This window comes from Camellia sinensis, chromosome 1, assembly GCF_055761805.1.
Source record: "Camellia sinensis isolate YWXY chromosome 1, ASM5576180v1, whole genome shotgun sequence".
In the NCBI taxonomy this organism is placed as follows: Eukaryota; Viridiplantae; Streptophyta; class Magnoliopsida; order Ericales; family Theaceae; genus Camellia; species Camellia sinensis.
Window position 1 is genome coordinate 17,038,225 of NC_138961.1, and position 20,422 is coordinate 17,058,646.

Sequence of the window (20,422 nt, forward strand, 5' to 3'; positions counted from 1 at the left end):
CGCTCGAGCAAGAGTTGAGTTTGTGTCTGGTGGATCGAGCCAGAGTGGCTTCGCTCGAGCGAGTGATGGCGTCTGGTTCTGGACCTGAGAGTTGTATTTCTTGGCTCGAGCGGTCTGGTTTGTTCTTCGCTCGAGCGAGAGGTCTGTCGCTCGAGCGTGCTTCTGGTTGTAGACCTGAGGGTTTGAGTTGTTGGCTCGAGCGAGCATTCTTTCGCTCGAACGCACTTTTGAGTTTTTGGCTCGAGCGAGAGTTTCTTGGCTCGAGCGAGAGTTTTCTGTGTCTGGTCGCTCGAGCGACAAAGGCTTCGCTCGAGCGAGCGTGTTTTATATCAGCGGACAGTAGCGATTTTGAACTTCACTTTTTCACTTTCTTTTTTGATCAAACCCTAGATCCGAGACTCTCTCTCTCTAAACTTACACTCTCTGTAAGATTTGATCTCCCTAGAGTGTGAATCTAGCCTAGGGCCTTTGTTAAAAAGATAGAGGGCGTTGAGAGCTTTGTTTTAATCTGAAAAGTTGGGATTTGGAACACGTTGATCTTCGAGTCTTCATCTCCTTTTTGGCTCAAACTTCGAGGTAGGGATATCCTACTCCTCTCTATGGATTTTGTCTTTAAATTTTAGTATTTTGAGACGTTGGGGTTGGTTTGGTAATTTGTGAAAGTTTGGGGCTTTTGTGCAATTTTACAAAAGTTGGGGTTTTATTCATAATAAACCTAGATGCATGTTTGGCATAGAGAAATGGAATAAATGTTGAATCATTGATGAAAATGGGACCTAAGGGTTGAAATGGTAATTATGGATAACGACCTAATTACATTGTTTAATTAATTGGGATAATTAATTGTGAGAAATGAGGAAATGAAATGTTGATTGAATATCCATTGTGCATTTATTTTCTGTTTAGAAATAACTACTTTGGGCTATCGGTGGAGGATAGTCGTGATTGTTGTAGACAATGCATGATGATTAGGCAAACGGAAACTAATCAATGGGATGTGTCATGGAACTTGACGGTTGATAGAATACATTAATTGTTTGTATTGGGTGATTGTATATAGAACCAATGTGTTTGTATACGTTATGTGTAGAGGAGGACATAGGGGATGTACTCCGCGGTTTAGGGGAAGATAGGGGATGTACCTCTAAACCGGATAGTGTTGGGAGAAGATAGGGGATGAACTCCGTAGATACAGCTCATATGCTTGTCTAGAGAAGTGAAGATAGAGCTCATATGCTTATCTTTGTGAAGTGTAGATATAGCTTATATGCTTATCTGTGGATATTGTGGTTATACATATCTGTGTAGAATGTGGATATAGCTTATATGCTTATCGGTGAATGTGGATATTGTTTTTATACATATCTGTTGAAATAATGATAGAGCTAACATGCTTATCTGTTGAAAAGGGAAAATGAAAAGTAACTTGGACTCATAAGTCGTGTGGCATAAATATGTGCTTTATGTGAATGTATCAGTGGTGGCCATCTATCAATTGCTAATCTTTTAGTCATTGTTCATGGTTGGTTTAGTGTATTTCTACTGGGCTGTGGCTCACCCTATATGGGAATATCATTTTCAGGTACAGGTAGCATGCCACCTCCAAGGACACAGCTTGGGAGGCTAGAGGCGGACATACTTTTGTCGCTTTACTTTTTGATGTATTACATGTAAATTCAGGCCAAGGGCTTAATGTGTATGAGTTAGTACTCTTTTGTTGTAACCAAGTGTTAACTTGGAAAGCTATAAGCCCTTAGGGCATTTGCTTTTGTTGTTAACATGTAATACTTATGTAATGAAATTCTGATAAAATGGAAGAATGTGGAACTTTTACATATCAATGTATATCTTTATTGATGGGTTTGATGTTGTTATTTTGAGGGCGTTACATAGGTTGCTGCTGTATATACACTTTGATGGTTGCTGCTATATAGGCAGTTTATAGGATGCTTCCATACAAGAAATTTGTTAGTACTATTTATAGGCCGTTGCTATATAGGTTGCTGCTGTTGTATATACAGATAGCAAATTTTAAGAACTCTATTTAAATAGCATATGTGAATGACGATTACTATGTATCATGGAATGTATATAGGTTGTTGTTGCTGCTGCTGCTATATAGGTTGCTGCAGATTTTAAGAACTCTCAAGTTTAATGCATCATGGAATGTATATGCCTTTATTCAAGCTTGCAATCATTTCATGTTTATGATTATAAGATTACTATGTCTAGGATAATATGATTTCTTCTATCTTTTTAAAGAAGCCAACCTTGAATTCAAATTTTGTTTGTACCCCACTAAGTTGAAAAAAGAAAATGAGCTTTTAACCTATAGTTTTTTTTTAAAAAATTATTTTGACTATGTCACTTCACTATTTTTTTTATTTGTTTTTCAGTTTTAACAATTGATTTTTATTCTCTGTATCCCCCTTTTGTCTATGATCTCTTTCGTTAAATATTATTATTATTATTATTATTATTATTATTATTATTATTATTATTTTATTTTATTTTTTATTTTTTTTTGTGATATATAAATACACAAACTGGATGGAAAGAATGCATAAATACATAAGCTAGGTGGAAAGAATATAGTACAAGTTGATAAACAATGTAATGTCCATACTATACAAGAATAAGGACAATTAAAGAACTGTTTATAGGATGCTGCTATATAAGTTGATGCTGCTATATACACAGGGTCATATTTCAATACTATCAAATTTTTAATCATAATCATTCCAAAAAGAGTAAGCATGTAGTAACTACTCAACATTGATTACAATTTCAGGAGCAAGAATCAAATTGTTCTATACAAAGGATGAAACACTTACCAATATCAGTTGTTTGCAAAGATGGAGATTCATCCACAGGAGATAGACCTGCAGATGCATCCACAAGAGATAGAGCTGTTGACATGTGAGTTGGGACCTTAGTCGGGGTTGCCTCTAACACTGAAGTCATCGACCTCCTCTTATTGGCTTGCCAGGTGGCATATGTGTAGTCTTTGTATGTAACAAATGAACTGTAAGCAACCAGAAGCAAAAATTTAAAATGCATGGCAATTCATGAAATTATAAGATAACCTAATAGTCTAATATTAGAACTACATTACAAGTAATGAAATTATCAACAAAAAAATTCATTACAATTTGAATCATAACTAAACATGACTTCATTAACAAGTGTATGTCATTACAATCAAGAACATTACAATGAAAATGACTTCATAATGCAAAAAAGAAAGGATATTACAATCAAGGTTCTATATCATGATCTGTATACGAGTTGCTATGACTATGAAATTCATCTTCATCATCACTAGGATCATTTGAATGTTGATCATTATCATAACAGATAAAATCATCTCTGTTTGAACCCTCTACATATACACCTGTACCAGATTGCAAAACCACTTGACCTGGAATAATATCAGGTGCAATATCAGTTCTATGTAAAGTGTTGTGAATGGAATCTGCAATGGTGATTTGGACAATTTCAGTGGTCTCGTCCTGTTGGAACACATCATTCAGAATAGGCAATTCTTTATCATTGGGATCTACATCCTCAAGCTTCGGCACATTCCATATTCCACGACGTTGAAATCGCTCTGCGACTTTCCAATGTTCACCTAATTTGGTATCATTGACATAAAAAAAACTTGTTGCACCTGACTTGGCAAGACAAATAGGTCATTTTGATACCAACGACTTCTTACATCAATGATTGTCAAATGTGTTTCAGTGTGAAATGTTCTGTTGCTACCAAAGTTAAACCATTCACATTGAAACTACACAACTCGATGCCCGAAAATGTATGTCATTTCCCAAATTTTAGTCAACTGACCATAGAATTCAATTGACATACCGTGATGATCCCACCGAACAACCAACCTGTTATTTTTACTTTTACAACGGTTGTCTTGCTCTTTTATGTGGAATCGAATGCCATTACAAATATAACCCAAATAAATATTCACTATTGGACCAGGACCATTAGTTAATGGCCACAACTCATTAGTTGCTTCTGATGATCCTTGAGCTCGTAATTGATTTATCTACATGAACATGTGACAAGGATGCATGATGTTAATATCAATCTAGGAATAGTGAATTATGTTTATGATGTGAGGTTACATATTATCTATATATCTTACTCGCTCTTTGCACCACCAAGGAAATTCTTCTTGTTGTCATCTTGTAATGTCATGTACATTTGCATTCTGTAACTGATTCTTGTGTTCTCTACTTGAAAAAAAAAATGTCAATAATTAGTACTTGAGTGTGATCATAATGAAAAAGCATTTTGCATATACTTAACTAAATGAGAACATACTCTAGATATTCATCAATTTTAGGACTATTGTACAAGATAAACCAACATGCCACTTTTTTTTCATTCTCAGACATGTCAACTGCCCTTTGAGTTGGCCCAAAAGTACGGATTTTTTGTGAAAAAACTGAATGCCCTGAGCCAACATCACCACCATCTTCATTTCTTTCCTCTCTGTTAAATACGGTTTCAATCCCACCAAGGTACATTGAGCAAAAAGTGAGGCATTCTTTGACAATGTAAGTTTCTGCAATTGAACCTTCTGGGTGAGCTCCGATTTGTTACATACCCTTTTAAAGTCCCAAGTAATCTTCAACAAATAACAGGAAATTATTATAGAAACCACATATATGGTACTATAATATTAAAAAATATTATTTCATAGTAAACGCATAAAAATACCTTTCGATAGGGTACATCCATCGATATTGCACTGGCCCTCCGAGAATGGTTTCGTGAGGCAAGTGAATAGCTAAGTGAACCATCACATCAAAGAATGCAGGTGGAAATTTTTTTTCTAACTTGCAAAGTATGAGTACTATGCTCTCTTGTAATTTCTTCAAATCATTCACCCTCACTGTTTTTGAACATAACTATTGAAAGTAATTTCCCAACTCAATCGATGCAATAGAAATGTCCTCGTTAAGATACCTACGCATTCCAATCAAAAGAAGTCGTTGTATAAGGATATGGAAATCATGGCTTTTCAAACCGGATAACTTGCTGCCCTTAGTGCTCACACACTGTAGACACCTCACTTTTGACCGACCTTAAGACTCAGACGTCATCCATTGAGCGCTCGGTGATGGTGCATATAGTGCTCATTCTGAGGTTTCAGAGTTTGGCTGAGAGCCTTGCCTCCGGGCCTCGGAACTCTTTGTGCTTTGGCTCGGTTTTGGGACCAAGTCTTCTTTTCCATTCCCGGAGGGAAGGAGTGGTCTTGTAGACCATCTCTCTGTGGTCGTAGACTACTTTTCGTGGTCGTAGGCCACTTTTCCCGTTTGGAGACTAGTTTCCGATTTTTGGAGCCTTTGGCCGCGCGCCTTGTCTGGGGACCGCTTAACATTCTCCGTTTGGCGTGGTTTTTGAACCACACCTTGTTGCCTCTGCCTAGAGGAACATTGTGGTCCAGGAGACCACTTTTGTGATTGCATACCACTTTTGATGCTCGTCAGCTAGTTTTCGGGGCTTTTGGCCGCGTGTTTCGCCTCCCGATTTCTCGTCTTGCATCCGCTTTGGTTTGTTTTTGGTACAAACCTTGCTTTCCTTGTTTGGAAGGTGGTACAAGGGTGGGAGACCAGTATTTCTCCTGGCCGACCACTTTTCTTTTTTTCAGCTAGTTTTCTTGTCAGATAACTGGCTTTCTTGGTCTTTGGACCATCTTTTCTGGTCGACCACCACACCACCACCTTGCATTTAGTGTGTTGACCTCTCCCACCTATGGCCGACCAGTTTTTGCTCTGGTGGACCACCTAAAGTGGTCAACTGACCACTTTTACTAGCAGGCCGACCACTTTTTGGCACCTTTTTGGAGATATTTTGGGACAGTTGGCACAGCTGGAGAGCATTTGAGCCATCCTCTATACACGTGTATAGAGGGATGGCATTCAACCTTAGCTTCTCCATGAAGCTTTGGCTTTCCTCTTCTATAAGAGGGAGGCTCCTCCTCCCTCCTCCAGGTTCAGAAAATTGCCATTAGAAGGTTAGATATAGCATTGTCTCTATATTTCCTTGTTTCTCCATTTTTGTGCATCAAAAGTGTAGATTTGTCTTAGTTTAACACACAAACACAAACTCAAACACCTTAATTTTGCTACTGAGGTGCCAAGGGGTTGTTTTTGGTGTTCTTCGGTTGCCTTGAGCTTGAAAAACCTGCTGGAGTTACAGTTATAAATAGGGTCTTCAAGGGTGAGCTTTTGACCTTTAAATCCCCCTTTCTTGCTTAAGCTTTTAGCCTATCTTGCATGCTGTTTTCAGCTTAGATCATAACTGATAAAAGTTCCATTTTTGCATGCTTAAAAAGTTTGTTTAAGATCACTTTTGTGTTTGGGATTGTTTTCCCCCTCTTAGGCTTTGTTTGGCCATGTTTTTGAGCCTTTTTTGTGAGCTTCGGGACCACCTTGTATTGGCCTTCTCACCACTGAAATAATCCAGAGGGATTTCAGTCTTAGGGATGGTGTTTTAAGGTCCTAAGAAGGGGAGGGCCATCCCCTCTCCTTGCATATTCTTTTCATGCCTTAATATGCCTCATGTTTGAGCACCTTTACTAAGCTTGTGTTAGCTTGTTCTTAGCATGTATTTGTGGTTATTTTATTGTGGCAAGCCACTGTTTTTGCTTGCTTTGGTCACTCCATGCATGGTTAATGCACTTGTAGTGTAAATCACACAATCTACTCTTGTATGCCTCATGTTTGAGCATGTGTTTCTAGCTTATTTTGGGGCCATTTCAGTAGGTTTTTGGTGTTATTTTAACATGCCTTAGATCTGTTTTGGGTTGGTTTGGTTGGCTCTTGCATGCCTAATACACTTGCAGTGTAAATCACACACACTAGTTTTGTATGCGTCATAAAGTAGCATATGTTTCTAGCCTATGTTGTGTCCATTTCATCATGTTTTGGGGCTTATTTTACCATGTCATACCTCTGTTTAGGTTTGGTTTGGTTAGCCTTTGCATGCTCCATACACTTGTAGTGTGGTTCCATGAAATAGCCTAACATGCATCATGTTGTGACATGTCATCCTAGCATGCTTTTGGATTAACTTCATGAAGCTTTTGTCCATGTTTTAACATGCTATAGTTCAATCTAGCTTGTTAGCTTTGTACACCAAGCCCACTAGCATGCTCTACTTGGCTTATTTGAATGATTTGGCATCACTTGTTATATGGTTTCAGTCCATGTTTCATGGCCATGCACTTGCATTTATCGCTCATTCAATGTGTTGGAGGGTTTGCCCCTTTATGCCTTAACAGGAACCATTGCGTATGCCTTCATGCCTTTGCTTGCGAGCTCTCATTTCAGTGTTTATTTAGGGTTATTATGCCATGATATAACTCTGATTTTTATTTCTTAAGTCATTCCATGCTTGGTCTTAATAGGTGTAGTGTAATCCACCTTATTTGCCTTGTATGAACCATGCCTTATGCCCTTCATGCTAGCATATTTTGGCCTACTTCCATGCATGTTTTAGACTCATTCTAACATGTACTAGGACTATTTTGGGTTGCCTTGGTCACATGCTTCATGTCTTGTATACTTGTAGTACAAGTGCCCTTGCTTGCCTCAAGCTTTGAGCACCATTGCATGCTTCATTTGTGTTGTGTACATGATTTGACATCATCTAACATGACATTTCAGAGCTTATAGCATGCTTTTGTTCCCACTTCATTCATGCTTTGAATGTCTTTAAGTGTTGTGCATTATGGCCTTGTTATGGCCTTAGCTTGCATGCCTAGGCCTTTGGGCCCTCATCTCAGCATGTTTAGGTCCTTGTTTTGACCTACTTGAGCTCTGTCCATGCTTAGTACATGCATTTGTGCCATGTGTTGCATGCCTCCTTTCTGTTGCTCTTTGCTAGCTTTCATGCCTTAGGACCCTAGCATGCTTTACTTATGTTGTTTGAATGATTTGGCATCATTTCTTGCTTCATTTCAGTGCACTTAGTGTTGTTACACTTTCACTTTTGTCACTCATCGAGCACTCTTGAGAGTTGTGCGCTTTGGCCTCTTTGATGGCCAATGCATTGTGCATGCATGCCTTGCTTTATGTGCCTTCGTTTCATCACCAATGGCCACTGATTTGGGCATGACTGAGGTCTACCACTTTTAGTTTAAGTCCATTGAACATGCCATGTATATTGCATTGAGTATGCCACATTGTTCATCGCATTATGTATGCCTTATACTTTGCATTGTGCATGCTAACTGTTATTTGCATTGAGTATGCATGTCCGTAACATTGCTAAGTTGCCCTTGTAGCATTGCATTGTGCATGCATGCATTAGCATTGTTCGCATGCCATTAGCTTTGTTAAGTTAATCATGTCACATTGCATTGAGTATGCCATGTAGTTTATTCGCATTGTGTATGCCATGCTTGCTTGCATTGTGTTTGGAATAGGTGTTAGTCCAAACACGGGAAACGAGGGGCGTTTCATACTTAAAGTGATGAAACGTGCCTTAATTCCCGGTCGCCGAGGCTCTTGATCATACATGATAGATTTTTAGGCTTTATGTGTTTACTTGTGCATTCATTTTCATATTGAATTATGCAACTTTGCCTCTCGGCCATCATGCATTAAAATGCATGATTGGTGGCCCGAGGGTCGAGAACCACACCCCCTTGAGTTCATAACATGATAGGGAGGGTGGTTGTGCACACATATCTTGCAAATACACTGCCATGCCCTTTCTTGCTCTCTGTTGCAGAAAACTAGAGTCTGGCAGCAACAACTGGTCGGCCAGCCAGAAAAAGTAGCTGGCCGACCACTTTTCTTGGTTTTCAACAACAAAAAGTGGTCGGCAGGGGTCTGGAGAGACCAAAAGTGGTCGGCCACCCTTCCATTGGATTCCCAAGGTGGATTTTCATCTTTCTGGAGCTTGGTGCAAGTTTCTGAAAACAAATGAAAACAAAGGCAAATCGGGGCATCGCATTGGATTTCCGAACGAGGCAACCGAGCATGCATCCAGTCTTCTCCCTTCGAGAACCTCCTGTTTTACTGCTTTCCTTAGCTGCCATGCTTAGATAGCTAGCTTTTGCTTTGGTTTGTACTCTTAATTAGTTAATGTGTTAGCTATTCGATTCGTTTTGTAATAATTAGTTAACTAGGATTAGTTAATTAATTTGTTGTGTAATAATTAGTTTAATTAGCTTAGATTAGCTAGTTAGCTTCTTATTCGGTCCCTCCTTCGAGAGGGCGCATTGTTGTAATAAGCGTGCGTATGTGTGATGCATGTATTCCAATCCCCATTTCTTTCTCCCTTTTATTTAACCGCTTACGATAGTTAGTTTTAGGGCATATTTCATTTAGCATACCTTATGCTTGCATGTCTGCATCCATTGATCTGTATTGCATGCACCGGGCTCGGCGCATCATACTAACCGCATTGTATTTCAATTCTAATTTGAATACATGCACCAAGTTGCATCTCACATTACATTCCTAGGATAGCCGAGCCTATCTTAATTGCATTTTTGCGTGTGTTGCATTAGCCATCTTAACATGAACTAGGATCATGCATGATTTCTAACTAGTTCCTTGTTTTGGCTTGGAGTACACTGTGAGGGTTTACGCTTTAGCATATTGCATGTGTGTTAATGTTGCCATGTTAGCATGCTTGCCATGAGGCTATTTGCTTATGTGATTAACTGCCTAAATGCCTGTGGGTGAAGGTTGGATTACTTGAATTGGGACAATTCATTGAAATCCACATTTTAGCCTACTTACGTGTAGCAAACTTCAAATCATTTTCCAAACTAACGGATATGCAATGTTTTGTTCCAAATTAGGCGATCTAGTCTATGCTTGTATAATGTGTGCATCACATAGTAATTCTAGTTAATTAACCGGAATAAGAGCACATGTGTTTTCAAAAACAAGATATCATGCTTAGTACACGCCGATCTTTGATCGAGCGAGAAGGGGAAGGCCATTTAGGTGGCGACTCTGTATTTGGCAAAGTAGTCCATGTTTGGCACTTCTTTACAAAAATCAGTTTTCCAAAACGATTTGCCGGATTTGGACTCTTTGGTGATTTATCAAACTTACATCGCACATTGTGAGATCAGATTAAGAACCGTGACATTTGAGTTCGAACTGTAGCAATGAAGCCCAAGGGCACGCCTACACACACCTAGAGATGTTTGCTGCATATCCATCAGGATAGCTAATCGATTTTAAGAACTCACAAAAACCTTGTCTTTCCTTTAGGGACAATGTGTACAATGCAATGGGCTTTTCAAAGGACCCATCCGCGTGCCTGTGTAAGTGCAAATCTTTCCTAATTTTCATATCCTTTAAATCCATGCGTGCTTTTTCCGTGTCCATGTTCTTTTCGCCAATGCTTAATAATGTCCCAATCAAATTATCACATATGTTCTTCTCTATATGCATAACATCGAGGTTATGTCGTAACTTGAGTGTCTTCAAGTAAGGCAATTCAAAAATTATGCTTTTCTTTGTCCAATTCAGGACAGTATTTTCATCACTTTTTGTTTTTTGGTTGCATGGATGCTTCCCAAATGGTTTAAAGGTTCTTGAATCCAATTGATCTAATAATTGTTCCCCTGCCAACTCCAAAGGTCTTGCTTGATCATCTGCCTTACCATTAAAGAGCTTACTTTTTCGCCAAGGATGGTCTTTGGGTAAGTATCGGCGAGCACCAGTGTATCCTATCTTACTTCTTAACTGTTGTGATGATGTATTCTCATTACAATTGGGACAAGCTAAATATCCTTTTGTACTCCACCCAGACAAGTTACCATATGCAGGAAAGTCATTACTCGTCCACATAGTGGTTGCATACATTCAAAAACTTTCCCCAATTGAGGCATCATTGTAGACACCCCATTTTTGACCACCCTTAAGACTTGGGCATGACTAATTGATCACTCGATGATGAAAGTTGTGCTATGCAAACATTCGATTTCTTCAACAAGAAGAGCTCTAAACCCCAACCTTACACCCCATTTTGGACCAAAACTATTTTAGACCTTAAAACCCACTCTTTCAAAACATTTTTTAAAATGTTTCTACGATGTTCTGAGGCTCGCATTTCATTTAAAATTGCACTTTTCGGTAAATTGAACAAGGACAAAGTGGAGATAAATGAAAGGGAGGTGAACTCTTTGGAAAAATCTTTTAAACATCTCATTTATAGGTTTGGAGTTGAAGAAATTTAGAGGCGAGGGAAGAAACCTAGTTGGGGGAGAAGTTAGGCATCAATCCGTTAGGATAAAACTGAGCAGCCTTCACTACAATAGGCATATCTCTTTGCACACTTAGAATCTAGATGTGAGGTCACCTCCATTGGAAAGTAGACTTCCGAAGCTTCAATTTAGACTCAAGAATGACCTGAAACCGAGTCCAGATGAAGGAGAAATGCCCATTTGAAGTTGGGTCTGGAGAGCAGATTTTTGTGGATGGCAAGCACCCTTTTGTGGACGGCAGACCACCATTGGTGGCCGGCCGACCACCACTTCTGGCTTGCCGATCACTGATAATTTTGGCCTTTTTGAGTGGTTTGACCCCCTTGACCCTCCTAGTGATGTGCCGGCCACAAATAACGGACGGCTGGCCACCATTTGTGGCCTGTCGGCCATCGTTAGTGGGCTGCTGGCCACTGGTGCAAAAAAAAAAAAAAAAAAAATAATTGATATTTTCGTGCCAACTGTTGCCAGTTGTTTCTAGATTGTTCCACATGTCCTTATATAGATATTTCGACCTGAGGCTCTTGTTTTCTAGATATAGAGGACCTTCTCTCTTGGTTTGAAAGTTAGAAAAGTTTGGGAGTTAAAATTCTCTCTAAAATTCTCTCTCTCTCTATCTCTCTCTACAATTCTCTCTCTCTTTTACAACTTGCATAGCCTTAGCCCAAACACTCTAAACCAAACTTAGAGAGCTTCTTGCTGAGATTATTTGAGCTTGAATTTGAGCTCTTGAAGCACTTGAGAGTGTGAAATTGGTGGTTTGTAACTTAAGGGTTCATTCATCTTCAAAAGGTATACCTTCTCTTGCTTTTGTACCATCTTTAAACCACTAGTTTTCCATCTTTTCTACTAATTTTTGGGCAGTATAAAACTTGTATTTTTGGGCTGAAACTTGTGCTTTTGAGGCCAATAAGGTTGAGGGGTGGTTCACCCTTCTTTATATCTTGCTCTCAAGGCCTTTACCCTTGTGTTTTCCAACTTTGCATTATCTTTTTTTGAGTTTTTAAAAACTATTTTTCAGAGTTATTTCAATGGCTAAAATCATGTTTTGAAGTCGAAAATTGGAGGGGTTCTCCTCTCCTCCTTGTGTCTTGTTTGCGAGCCTAGTTTGCTCTATATGTTAGCATATTATTCTAGCTATTTTTGTCTTAATTCCAGCATAATTTAGGACTATTTTTAGACTGTTCTAGGACTATTTTTGGTTGTTAGTTGCATTTGAGTCTTGTATTGCATGCTTGTAGTGTAAGTGTCCTCACAAGTTTGGTGTTTTAGGTCTCTAGACACCACTTGTTTGAGTTGATTGCATGTTATAGTGCTTTTCTTACTTATTTTCAGCACTAATAATCTCTGCAATCTCCCTCCTTTCTTGGCTTTTGTTTTTCTTTGAGAGTTGTTTCAACCTTAGGATTGTTTAAGCTTGAGATTGAGGTCCATGCTTAATGGTTTAATCCTCTTTTGAGGGTTTATTCTCAATGGCATGACATCTCTATCTTGCCTTACATTACCCCTCATTTGACACTTCCTTCTCTTTAGAGGACTTCAACTCATTCTTGGACTTAATGAATTAAGGGATGGTTGGTAATTAAAATGGTGTAAGATAATCAATTTGGTAGGGATCATTGTTAACTACTTCCCTTGATCATTTATGATCGAGAGGTGGTTTTTGGAGTCTTGTTTCGTTGCATTTATTGAACTTGCACTTTGGTCCATAAGCCATCATACAATGAAATTGCATGATTGATGGTTTGTGAACCAAATTTTGTCTCTCTTTTGACCTGTTTCCTAATAAGGAGAGGCAAAGTGTGCAGACAACCCTTGAAAATACCCTATTCTTGCTCTGTTTGTCTTCTGTTGCAGTTTTGGCTTCATTGGTCGACAGGCCACCTCTAATGGGCGGTAACCCCTCAGTGTTGGCCAGCAACCCCTCACTTTTGGCATGTCGGCCACCAGTGAAAAATTCGGTAATGTGCTTCTGAAGCAGAGCAAAGTTGATTTGGAGAAGGAAAACAGTGTAAGTGTTGTGCAATAGAGGCATACAACAACATAACAGTGGCTGTTTTTGGGTGAAAAACTTTGCATCCTTGTGCATTCCTCATTTCCCAAGGTGGAATAGCTAGTTTAGCATAGTATTTCATTGTTGTAATTAGTTAATTTCTTGTACGTAATTAATTAGTTAGTTTGTTGTTGTAATTGTTTAATTAGTTAACCAGAATAGTTAATTAGTTGTGTTTGTAATTAGCTAGAATAGTTAATTAATTAGTTAGTTAATTTGTTGTAATAATTAATTAATTAGCTGAAAATAGTTAGTTAATTATTTATTCAAGTTTTGTAATAATTAGTTTAGTAGTGTAGCTTAGCTTTTATTCATTTGGACCCTCCTGCGTGAGGGCATCAATGTTGTAATAATGTGTATGTCTTCTAACCTCACATTTTTTCCATTTTATTTATCCGCTTTTGATGGTTAGATTAGGGGAATCACGTTTCAATTAGCATATCGCATGTTTGCATTCATTCATTTGTCTTGCATACACCAAGGCTCGGTTCATCATTCAAACTTTCATTGTCGTTTATTACCTTGTTGAATACGTGTTTAAACACATGCTATGAAATTGTTGCGAATAACATGTTAAGTAGCCGAGCTTATTTTAGTTGCATTATTGCATGCGTTGCGTTAGCCATCTTGTATAGTTAGGTATCATGCATATTTTTCTAACTCTTTTGTTTTATCTTAACTTGGAGTACTAGGTGAGTTTTTAGTGCTTTAGCATACTTGCATGAGTGTGAGTGACTGCCATGACTAGCATGCTTGCCATGAGGCTAAGTGCTTACTTGTTAAAATGTTTGAGTGCCTGTGGATGAAGGCTTATTGCTTGAATTGGAATGATTCAATGAATGTATGTTTAAGCCCACTTTGTCAAGTGGAAAATTCATAAACTTTAAGCCCACTTTGTTAAGTGGCAAAATCAAACCCTTTTCGAAAAACAAACATTTGAATCGTTCCAATTTGAGCAAACTAGTCTATATCTTGGGTGTGCATATCACATAGTAATGTTAGCCTAATAACCGGAATGAGAGCATATAATGTTGATAAAAATCATATCATGATTAGTAGAGGCCGATCTTTGAACGGACGAGTGGGGGTGTTCAGTTCATGACCTTCCCCTCTCGTACCTAAGTTCTCGAGCTGAGACAATCTTGGTGATGACGGACACGTGGCCTTTGGCACGAGTCATGGGTTTCCTAAATTTCTTAAAAATATTTAGGTCGCGACTCTGTATCTGGCAAAGCAGTCCATTTTTGGCAATTTGATTCAAAATCGATTTTCCAAAAGGTTTGCCAGATTTGGACTCTTCGGTGATTATCTATTTCACATTGCACTTGTGAGATTAGATTCAGAACCGCGAGAGTCCGGACTGTAGGGCTTATATTTGAACTTCCGAAAGGGGCCTTGAAAAAGTCAAGTTACAGTTTTTGGTGACTCTGTTGGGGAATTTAGAGAACTTGACTTGAAATTCATGATATGAAATTTTATCTACACTTACATGTTTTTTGCATTTGCATTTGCATTGGTGCACCTAAGTCACAGTGTTTGCCATCTGCTATTCTTGGATGGTTTGCCGAAGGCTTTCCTAAAAAGCTTGCCAAAAGGCTGACCGGTCGTGGCCTCTACCATGATGAGAACACAACCCTTGGATCTGGAATATCGCTATACCATTTGATCCTCCTTTCACTTCTTGGTGATCGGTGTGAGAGGTATATTAGATTGTCTTGCTGAAATACCCCATTTGACCATTTGGCTTAGTTGCATATCAAAAATCCGTAGAGACTGTTTCAAACTAGGACAGGATGCTCACCCGAATATAGGATTGCATGAAACCGCATTGTTTGAATAGTGAACCCTAGCTCCTGACAAAACTAGTACAGGGAAACCCAAAACCTCTCATAGAGGTGTTTTCAATGCTTTTGTGCAAAATATGAAAATCTTTGGGAATGTACGATACAATCCTTGGAGAGTCTTAATATTGAGGCAATTCCTTTCAAACTTGAGGATCATATCAAAATTAGATTTGGGTCGAAATCCAGGGATTTGTGTTTGATGTGGGTGAATTTTTAGCAAAACCAGAACCAGGGCCCAAATTGTGTCTTGCACTGTTTTGACTAGCATATTTGGTATCTCGATCTGATGGAGCATTTGTTTTTAATGCTAGGTTTGTCTGAGCCAGAGAATGAGCAGTTCCTGCCTTAACCCATCATAGTCTATTCAATCCCAGAAAAAAAACCCACTGAGTGAAGATCCAGTCCATCTAACCACCAAAGGCCAGCTCAGAATCCAATGCCAAAAAATCAAATCTAAAAAGGCCCAATCCAGTCAAACCTGTCAAGACTAATCCAGTTCAGATACATCAAGTATAACCGGGTCAAAATCCTTGTCAGTCAGCTCATAGCTTGCACCCATCCATTTTCCCGATTGCCAACTCAGCAGACCTATGATGGCTCAGAGTTCGGAATAAGTTGTGGCCGTTATAACAACATTAAACCAGGGAATTGCCATGCAGGATGAGACTAATGCTGAAATGCAACACCCATCTGGGGTATCTACTACACATCTAGTCTTGGGCCCCCAGCCGAAGTTTGACCCACCTCCGCCAGCTGAAGATTTGCAAAGTCCAGATCCCCGAGAAGGGTTGGCTCAAGCTTGAGTTTTCAGACCCCTGGTATAGCCTAATGAGAGGTTGTATCCCCTTGATACTAATGATCTTGATCCGACCTTGGTAAAAATTGCTAACCTTGAGAAGCAATTCAAAAAGGCACAGGGCCTCAACTCCATTCTCGACATTGAGGATGGGTACATCGAGGCTGTTGTAAGGCTCCCAGACAGATTCAAGATGCCACCCATTGACCGTTTTGACGGGTCTGGAGATCCTATGGTACATATCCGGCTTTTCTTGGATGTCCTGAAACCGATGGGTCTAACTAAGTCTCAAAAACTCTCTTTGTATTGTCGGGCATAGCAACCACTTGGTACACCAATTTGGAGGATAAAGTGAAGTAGAATTGGAAAGAATTGGCTGAGGCGTTTCTCAATCAGTATTCTTACAATACCCAAATTGAAATGACCACCTAAGACCTTCAAGCAACCCACTACAATCCTGAAGAGCCTTTTGTAGAATTTGTTACAAGGTGGAGAGCAAAGGCAGAACAGATGACAGATTGCCCTTCTGAAAGGGACCAACTGCAGATAGTGGTGCAAAAACTTGAGCCTGATATGTTGCAAAAATTGATAGTTGCTTCACTATTCACTTTCAAAACTTTGCATGAATTAGGAGTTCAGATTGAGAGTGCATTCAACAGAGGGATTATTCCCAGAACAAGTGAACCAACAAGGAGAGTGTTTTCAGGGAGTACAAATGCTGGCAGTAGAACTATTCCCAAACCCACTGAAATCAATACTATTGCCACCACTCCTAAAATTGCTGGCCCATTTGCCAATACAAATCGACAAACCGGTAGCCCAACCCGAGCTCGAGGCAGAACTTTCACCCCCTTCCATATGAGATTAACTAATGCACTAAAAGTCTTGATGGAAAAAGGGTATCTCAAACCCCTCGATCCCCAACCTCTTCCTGACCCACTCTCTACTAGACATAACCCCACCAAATATTGTGTGTACTATCAGTAGTGCGGTCATGGCACCGATCGTTGCTACCGCCTTCGTCATGAGGTTCGGAATCTCATCGATAACCAGGTAATAGCTCCACCTCAAGACCCCAATGTTACCACGAACCCACTTCTCATCCATGACCAAATATCTCTTGCCCACCTTAACCTCATCTATATACTTCCGTCTACCTTCAACCCCAGCATATACATCACCCCAGCCCATTTACCCAAGCTTGAGGTGTTTATTCCAGAAAGTACTGATTTGTGCATGATGGATGCACCCAATCCGGTTCAAGTACACCAAGAGTGCCAAATGGGTGAACCCACTACTGCTGAGATGTTGGGAATGATTGAAAACCTTTAAGGAATGGTGGTAGATTAAACATTTGGGGTTTCGATACTGTCAAAAAGCTTCCCAATCTTGGGGTGAGCTGTAGTTGAAAAGGGCTAACCCTAAATTATCTCAAGTCAAGGTGATGACGGATCAACAACAAATAGGCCTCGCTTTGATATAGCCACCCAATCCCTTGGCCAAGCAGAAGCAAGTGACAAGAACAAGGCCGGGACAAGTATTGATCCTTATGCGCAACTTCGGTGGGCTATTAAGAATTTGAAGGTCAAAGGGTTGAACAAACAGCAAGTGCTTGAAGTTGTTGCAAAGACTGTGGATAACACTTTTGTCGCTCAGGATATGAGCATTTTGAATCAGGGGGCAAACAATGAAAAGGGATGCTTTACCAGAAACACCCATCCTGATCCCAATCCCAAGCCCAGGAATACCCGATCAACACCCACCAACCCGTTTGCCAATGTTTCTAAACCTAGTGCTTCCTCCTCCTCGAAACGAACCTTCACCCAACTCCATATGAGCCTAACCTGTGCATTAAAGGTACTAATGGAGAAAGGGCATCTCAAACCACTCAATCCTTGACCTCTCCCTAATCCTCTCCCACCTACACATGACTCTACCCAATATTGCACATTCCATCAGCAGTACGGTCACCATACTGACCATTGTTTTCGGTTTCACCATGAAATTCAAGACTTGATTGACAACGAAGTCATCACCCCATCTGAAAATCCCAAAGCTGTCAATAACCCTCTCCCTGACTGCAATAGATTGCCATTTTATAACATAAAACCCATACACAGCTTGCCACTAACCAGCCATTACCCTAGCCAACACAGCATACCCGCCAATGAGCCTAAACCGATTGTGTTCATTCTTGAATCTTCTGATCCCAATCTGAGCAAAAGGAACAAAATCTTTGAAGGGATGGAACTTAATCTTAGCGAGTTCAAGCTTGATGATGCAATGATGCCAGCACTAGTGGTTGGAATGATGAACCTCAGTCTCAGCTAGGGAAATTATCGAAAGCACTTGGGAAAGACCTTCTGAACTAGGGGCATGGTGTGAAACAACAATTGTTTCGGTCAAGAAGACGTGTGGGGACAACATAATTATGAGGCTTAGTCTGTGAGACTCAGTTTAAAAGTCTGAAATCAATCCTTTTGGGTGTGGATGTGTATTGCTAAATTGAAGGAAGGCCTAGACCTTATCGTGGGCTACTTGAAGTTGTTTTTGAAATTCTGCAAATGGACTTGGAGAAGGGAAACCCCCTTTTGTCTCAGAAATGCTTATTTTATTTTAAGTTGTGTCTTGTAAATATTTGTTGTAAGTCTTGTTTTATTTGTCTTTTCTTGCATTGTTGTGTCAGTTGAGTCTTTTCCTTTAAGTCGCTCTCATGTACCCTCAGGTCTTCATCTTTATAAAAAAGTGATAGTCAAGTTTTGATCATTTTATTGTGCCTATAGTGCTGCATGTGTGACCTTTTACAAATAGAAAAAGACTTTGAACTTTTTGTTTTTTTTGAAAGAGATTCTGTTAATAAGCTTGAGTATTAAGAAGGATCCCCTGAATGGTTTGAGTGAATTCTGACTTATCGGTGCAAAGTCATTCATGATTTCAAAAATTTTAACTGTTTCTTTTGCAAAACTTGCGAAGATACGTTCAGAATTGTGCATGGTATTCTACATTATCTTGGGGATACTCTTCGCTGTTAGGCGATCATTGTTGCAAGTACAAGAAGGTTTTCAGACCTACAAGTACAAGGCGACTTTCAAACTTCACAAATCATAGAATTTCTCCTCTAGTGTTTTCATTGTTTAGAGAAAAGGACAAGAAAAACCAAAAAGAAAGAGAAAGAAAGGGAAAAGAAATGAAGAAAAAAAAAGGAAAAAGAAGAAAAAGGAAAAAAAAAGAAAAAGGAAAGAAAGGAGAAAAGAGAAAAGAAAAAAAAAGAAAGAAAGAAAGAGAAAGATCAATCATCAAGCAAGGGGCATCCATTGGAATGAAATCCATTCAACTGTGAGGAAGGGAACTTCTACCTGAAGTCGTGGAAGCCAATGCAATAAGGTGCCACATTACGAGAATAACCAACTCTGAAAATGGAGCGAAAAGAAATGAAGAAGGCATGCATAAGGGAATGGAAAACCAAGCTCAAATCAAGGACCACAAGTGTTGTAACGCTACCCTCGAGAGGCTCGCTAGGCCAAACAGCCGAAAGGGCAACCTAGGCAAAAGTTAGAGTGTAAAAAATGAGAAATCAAAAAAATATAGCTCGTAAGGTTGAAAACTCGGAAGAGGCGACTTTGGTAAAAGTTAGAGCGCAAAAGGAGCGTGTTAAAACCCGAGTGAACATCAACCATGAACTATGTTGACCTAATTCCCATTCTTGAGATATGTAGGCAACTTCATCGTAAAGTTTGGTCTCGACCATATCTATTCCATTCATCTCAACTCAAATCATCTTGCCCAATTCATATCGTTAGCTTCGCATCAATCCATGAGCTACATCGACTGTTGTGCATATCATATACTTGCACTGGGTAAGAAAGAACTAACTTGAATCAACAAGTGGAGAAATTCTCAATACTTGAACTTATCAGTAGAATCTCTATCTTGAGCAACATAGAAATCGAAATTGAGTTTTAAAGGGAACATACACAATACTAGAGGCACTATGAATGATCAGTTACCTTGAATCTTTTTCTGCTTTTGGGTCAGTTGTGAGTTCTATTCTTTCGTGCCTGGTGTTTGTCTCGGTCTATGCTTTTCATTGAGTCACCATAACGTGTTTGTCGCTTAAAAGCACTCTTCATCAAGTCATCATAGCAAGTCTGTCGCTCAAAATTTTAACAGAGTGGCATGGTCAAAATTCCATACACGAATGTTCGCTCCAAACTCGAAAACAAGTCCATGTGTGGAATTCATAAACGAGCTGAGAGTGCCCATGAAAGGGGCAACGCATTCATGATTGGTGTATATGAGGAATCCGTCACTGCTTTGGGCAGGGGACTAGAGTAAGTTCTCAACATGCCAGGACAGAAGAGAAGCATGAGTCTGATTGGTTAGCAACTATTCCAGGACCTGATGATCCCCATTACATGTGCTTGCATAATGTTGAAATCAGTGGCCAGTAACTGGACACTAGGGGCAATATT